Source organism: Rhagoletis pomonella, unplaced genomic scaffold (genome assembly GCF_013731165.1).
Source record: "Rhagoletis pomonella isolate Grant_MI unplaced genomic scaffold, Rhpom_1.0 Rhpom_scaffold_00009, whole genome shotgun sequence".
Lineage (NCBI taxonomy): Eukaryota > Metazoa > Arthropoda > Insecta > Diptera > Tephritidae > Rhagoletis > Rhagoletis pomonella.
In genome coordinates, this window is record NW_023458563.1 from 521195 (window position 1) to 528309 (window position 7115).

The 7115-nt window shown below is 32.1% G+C and overlaps 1 long non-coding RNA gene across 1 annotated transcript in view; it reads right to left on the reverse strand.

Annotated features, from left to right (window-relative positions):
- Window positions 1-6622: 6622 nt before the first annotated feature.
- Window positions 6623-7115, reverse strand: part of LOC118745531 — a 37181-nt gene continuing 36688 nt past the window's right edge. Inside the window, exon 2 of the long non-coding RNA XR_004993638.1 lies at window positions 6623-7054. This is a non-coding gene — a long non-coding RNA (uncharacterized LOC118745531). The remainder of the gene's footprint in view (window positions 7055-7115) is intronic.

Genomic DNA, 7115 nt, shown 5'->3' on the forward strand with positions numbered 1-7115 from the left:
AAAAATTAAGCAATACAAAGAAAATTAATATTTAAACAACGAAAATAAGAACAAAAATGTTTACGTCGCGTCGTTTGGACGAAAATGCTTGAATTTATAGAAAACAGAATAAATTCGACCGCCGAGCAAGAAACATTAATTTTTATTAATTTGAATCGGCATAGCTACAATAAAATTTTGTGTGCATACAAAGTTCTCCTGATTGCAAATATATATACTTTTAGCCGCAGGAGGCTTATAGTTTTTAAGTTATTTGTTGTTAAAGTTTGTAAATTGAACTAACCTCTCGGCGCTATTTCATTCAATAAAGACTATATTTATGTACACACTTCGGCAAAATAGTTGCATTAAAATCCCGCACAATGAAATGTAAACATATTTTTTACATTTATGATGTATTTTTAGTAAATTAAGTGAGTTTTTATAGTTATTACGCACTTATATATGTATACACACATTGTGAATACAGAACCGTTGATTCAACCATGGTTTCACACTGACATTAGAAGAGTGCTGCCACATCTAAGAAAATAACAATAAAAGATAATAGTTTTTATCGTACCCATTTTCCTGCTCAGCGTTGAATTAGTAGTAAACGAGGGTATGGGGTTAAACACCCCCAATATAGACAAAAAATGACAAGCGCCGCAGGCGAAGAAAATCGCGCGATTTTTTATTAAAAATTTTCATTGTTTATCGAAGTATTGATTTTTATGGGAAAAGCGTCGCAGGCGAAAATTTGTAATAAAAAAAGCGCGATTTTTTATTACAAATTTTTGTATTGTATTGTATTTATTTATTACGACTCTTCGAGCCTAGATCAACACTTAAAGAATATTATTGCATTAGTTAAAATAAAAATAAATGAAAAAAAGAAAAAAGTTACATTGCAATATTTTAGATATAAATATGTTAAATTAAAAAATTTTAGATTACAATATCCTTAATTGAATAGAAATATGTACCATAAATCCACCCAATCATAGAATCTATCTGATACTTAACGATTTGGCGTACTCATATAGCCTTTTTTTGAATAGGTTAATATCACAATTTTTAACACTTTCTGGCAATTCATTAAAGCATTTTAGCCCCTTGTAAAAAAGACTATTTTTTCAGACTCGGTTTTATAGTTCGGTAACTTAAAATCATTTCGCTGTCTTGTATTCCGGTTATGAACCTCTTAGTTAAATTTGATACTTGTTCGCAGATAATCGGGTAAATTTCCGTTTTTTATGTTGTAAATAAATTTCATAGTATGAAAAAAAATTTGTTGTTTTACACTCATCCAATTCAAACTTATAAGCATATCTTTTATTGGAGTATCATACCGTTTGCGTAATATAAAACGCATAGCTTTATTCTGCATTTTTGCAGCTTTTCAATTTGAGAATCTTTCATTATAAAGAAAATTGTAGAGCAGTAGATAAAATGAGGCTCAACTATTGATCTGTATACTTTTACTTTATAGTGGCTACTCAAATTTTTACAAGTTCTCTGCATGTACCACAGTTTTGTTGCTATTTTACTAATTGTATAATCAATATGCGAATCAAATTTTAATTTGCTGTCTATTCGGATACCCAGGTATTTAATTGTATTAACGTTTTCAATTTCGGTATTATTTATTTTAATGGGTTCAAGATCCGTAATATTTTTTCTTGTAATTACCATATATTTTGTTTTCTCGATATTTATTTTTAGCCTATTAGCACAAAGCCAAATATGAAGGGCATTTAAATCAACCTGTAGTTTTTCTCTTATATCCTTCTCGTTTTTTCCATTTATTGAGATAAGCGCATCGTCAGCAAGTAGTTTAATAGAACTAAATTTCAAAATAGAATTGATATCATTAATGTAGATATTAAATAAAATAGGGGCAAGAACGGAGCCTTGGGGTAGCCAATCTTGACGTCCACTTTCTCTGATAACGTAGAACCAATGACTGTTCTTTGAGTTCGATTTGTTAAAAAATTTTTAAACCAATCTAATTCCACATCTCGAATGCCAATATCTAATAATTTATCGAGTAATATTTTTTGATCAACAGTTTCGAAAGCTCTTTTAAGATCGATGAATACAGCTATGATCGACTTTTTATTATTAAGTTCTTCTTTCCATCCCTGCAAAAATCGTTGGATCATGTAGTCTATTTGTGGTAAATTGGAGTACTTACAAAAGTGTCCTCTGTCATGCTGTAGCGGACCAACTCGTATCTCTGCGCTAGCTCATTGTTTGTTATCCGATCACTGCTCGTGTTTTAACGAAACGTGATTGAAGTTGAGCATTTGAAAGCACATTTGCATGTCTGGCTGTAGCTGAACGTGTAGAGATGCTCGCTGTTAGTTCTTAGCTCCCAGCATGTTCGGGTTCGAATACCGTCAGAGGCAACATATAATTTTTAATTTTTGTCTTGGTTTTTATTAATTTCGAAAAAGTATTTGAGAAGTGAAGAACAAAAGCGTGTACAAACGAAAAAATATAGCAACAATGCCATTGTTAATATGTTGTAGTAGTTTTGTGCTACTCTGATGTAATTCGGTAATGGAGTATATGGTCCTGCCCTAGGACATCGCAATGTTAATTGGACCATATTTTTTATATGAATTGTGGTTAATTTTGGAGTACTCCTTGGTCCTTAGGGAGTACTTTTTACACGCATGCATGGAGTAGTCGCGATTTTTGCAGGGATTCAGCTAAAACCATGTTTAAGGCTGTTTCACACGAGTGCTTTTGTCTAAATCCCGATTGCTGTGGTAAGAGTATATCATTGGTTTCTAAATATTGCACCAGTTGGTTTTTGACGACAACTTCTAAAATTTTTTCGTCACTGGCCAAGGTATTTATTGGTCGTATTGGTTAACTTTTTCTATGGGGACAATAGTAGAAGTTTTCCAGATGGAAGGAACTATGCCACTACTCAAACTCTCATTAACTATTTGAGCATAGAAAAAGCCTACATACGGTACAACATCTTTGACTTCTCCATCTGATAATAACTTTTTTCCACCTATCTTGGATTTAAACTTTTTCACAAGGTCTTCGATGTCAACCGTACTAACAGGGTCAAACTTGAAAACACAACTTAACTGATTAAATATGTTGACATCTCTATCAACTACTTGAATGTTGCTGCAAATGTCTGTGATGCTATCTACAAAATATTTATTCAGCTCGTTCGCAATATCAGATTCATTATGATATGATTGACCATTTATTACTATTTTCTTAATTGAAGGATTTTCGTTTTCCATGCTAATTGCCTTTTTTAAATATTTCCACATCGCTCTACTATCGTTACTATTGATATCTATGTTATACTCCATGTGCTTAGCTTTTTTTATTTTAATAAGCTTTTTATATTCTTTCTTAATGGTCCTATATTCATCCCATTCCCCCGATATTTTGGCAAATTTCTTAAGTGTAAATTTATGCCTGTTCATATTGGCTAGCTCGCTGTCATACCATTTATTCATAATTTTTAACTGAACTACTTTATCAAAGGTAATGCTTCGCATGACATTTAAAATATTATTATTAATATACAACACCTTACTTTCCAAATCAAATGTATCAAAGTTGCTAAAATCGCATAGGCGTAACTGATTAATAAGAACTTCATTATTATAATTTTCCCATGAAGTTATCTTTATTGAGCTTCTCATTGTAAATTTAGGGTTACTTTTAAGTTTAAATTGGATTGTTTCATGATCAGAAATTTGGTGATCATCTAACTGTTCACACACTATATCATCAGTGTTAGAAAAAAGTAAATCTATTTTAGTTCTAGATGTATCAGTTATACGAGTATCAAAGTTAACTTTTTGGTGCATCGAGTATGACTTCAACAGATCAATGAGTTGAGTGCTATAAGTTGATGTATTATTGAGATTAATGTTAAAATCACCAACAACAATATTACTCTCTGAAGTTTCGCAATTACTGCCTAAAACGTTACGTAAATAATTTATAAAATCCGCATCACTTGTGCTGGGTGAGTGGTAAATTACACCGATTTGCCATTTTGGGTTAATATGCTTTAATTTTATAAAAATGCACCATATATTTCTACCTATTTAATACTAAATTCCATAGAATCATGCACATATATCAGAACACCGCCAGTGTGCCTACTATGCGAATCACATCGCACTAGTTTGTACGTTAGTATGGTTAGCTCTTGATTTGTAACGTGATTTGTGGTACATGTTTCAGCGCATAATATTATTGCTGGATTTACTTGTTCAATTACTTTTTCTAATTCATATTTATTACTCAAAATACTATTAATATTTAGGTACAGGCAGTTTATATTTTTATCTTTTGACTGCTACTTTCTAGATCTTGATTTACTTTCAAGATATCTTTTAAATGCTGGGCATTCTTTATCAAACGCGGTGTGGTGCACATCCACATCTATAAGTTTTTTTTGAACCCGTTCGCTACAATTTACACAATTAAGAACTTTTGACAAACAATCTTTGCTGTCGTGACTTGCTCCACAGTTGCTACAAGCTTTTTTATTAATGCATTCATCCGCCCTGTGATTAAATCCCAAGCATTTAAAGCACCTAAATACTCTTACATACTCAACAGTAATGCAAGAGTCCCACTCTATATTAATTCTCTTTTGTTTTATTATATTTTCATACGTTTCGATATCAGTCTCAACAAGAGCATTATAATATTCTTCTCTGCGACTATAGTTTTCAAAAATTTTTACAACTTTAAATTCTTTACCCTCACATATGCGGTTTTGCTTTGTAATGCACTCTACTAAGCGTTCACTGCTTAGTCTCTCTGTTAAACCAATAACTTTAAACATTTTCGACTCTCTCTTATCTTTAGATTTCTCCGTTTCAAATTCATCTCCAATTTGTTCCGCTATCTTCTTCGCATGATTCCTTATTCTTGCATTGCACTACTATTCCGCCGTTGCTAATCTCCTTCACTGTTGTCACATGACATTCTGTTGGTTCTATTACTTTTTTAAGCGCCACTTTCGTATGTTTGTTTTTCTTTGCTTTATCTTTTGGTTTAACAACAATCATATTTTCCCTTTGTTTGGCTGCTTGTGCATAAGACAATTCTTTGTTAGCATTTGTGTTGTTGTTGTTTACATTAGTTTCCGCCAAAACTTCGCTTAATGTTTCTCTATTGTCTTCAACTGTTTTTGATAACTCCGCGAGCATATCTTTTCGGAATTCATTTATTTTAATGTCAACATTATGTTCAAGGAGTTTATTAAACTCCGTAGCCAAGCTTGATTTCAACTGCTGAATATTGCGAGATATTGTTTCTTCAACAATATCTTTGAATAATGTTTTGCCAATTTAGTTGCAAAACCATTTAATATTTTCATTTTCACTCATCAATTCAGTTTCTCTTCTTTTTAAATTGCTGCATTTGATACAGAAAAAGCAGCCACAGCCACCTGAACATAAAATTGACTCGTCTATTTGCACTAATTTTCCTCTGCACTCTTTGCACTCCAGTGGCGGCATTTTGTGTTTTTTGCCACCACTTAACTCAAAAAGTCACTGTCTTTCTAAATTTCCACTTTAATTTTCTTTTATGTTACATCAGTTTATTTGCAAAGCAAAAATTAATAATTTTTATAGCTTTTAAACACGATTTATCAATTTTTAAGCAGAATTTACGGGAGCAAAAATTTATACGTCCGATGAGTACGTATGTAAAGAATTTTCATTATTTATCGAAGTATTGATTTTTATGGAAAAAGCGCCGCAGGCGAAATATTTTAATAAAAAAAAGCGCGATTTTTTATTACAAATTTTCATTATTTATCGAAGTATTGATTTTTATGGAAAAAGCGCCGCAGGCGAAAATTTTTAATAAACAATCGCGCGATTTTTTATTACAAATTTTCATTACTTATCGAAGTATTGATTTTTATGGAAAAAGCGCCGCGGGCGAAATCGCGCGATTTTGTATTAAAAATTATCATTACTTATCGAAGTATTAATTTTTATGGAAAAAGCGCTGCAGGCGAAAATTTTAAATAAAAAATCGCGCGACGACGGTGAGTGTGGGCACCTATACCCTTAAAGATTTCAGGGGCATTTGTTTGCAGGGTATATATTGACGTATATGTGTATGTATACGCGGATATGAAAACAAAGCAAAACAGGCGATAATTTGACACAAGCGTGATCATAAGAAGAAGCATAGATTCTATCGCTATCACCTGTATTTGATACGCCTTGATGGCTGTATTGCCCGAACAGAAGGGTGCTACCAGATGTTTGAAAATTAAGGTCAGTAAAATACCCAACTTATATTTCATGATGACCTCCATAACATAAGGGTATGTTTTCATTGTTTATCGAAGTATTGATTTTTATGGGAAAAGCGCCGCAAGCGAAAATTTGTAATAAAAAAGAGCGCGATTTTTTATTACAAACTTTCATTATTTATCGAAGTATTGATTTTTATGGAAAAAGCGCCGCAGGCGAAATTTTTTAATAAAAAATCGTGCGATTTTTAAAGCTGTAGGGCAGCGCTGTATTTTTGCTTGTAAATAAATTAGGTATTTAAGCTGTAGGTTAAGTTTTTGAAGCTGCAGAACAGCCTTGTGATTTTGTATATTGAACAACGTAAGTTACTAAGAACACCATTTTGAATTTTGGTGCTATTTTTGTGACCATCGCGGCAATTTTATTTTTGGGTTTATTATGGCATCAAAATTCGTAAATTAAAAAAAATTATTAACTACATGTTGTCTTGCAGATATGCCTTGAGGAGAGATTTCTCCCTCACTGCCTTCATAAAAAATTTCATTTTCACTTGACATTTCATCATCTTCTAATTTTCCACCGATATTATTCATAATCATAATAATGCATGAATTAATTATTTTCCCTGCTACGATGGCGTCATACATTAACACTCTCTCTCTTATAAGGCAACGAAATCTCGTTTTGAGCACTCCTGGCTTTTCTGTGCCGTCTATAATAGTTTTCCTCTGATTGAGATAGATTGTTACCCTGAATTGGAGTCATTAAGAAAGGAAGCTGCGGGTATCTGCTGTCACCTGTATATAAAATATATGGAACGTTAGTACAAGCAAAAATAATAAAATAGTAAATAACTTC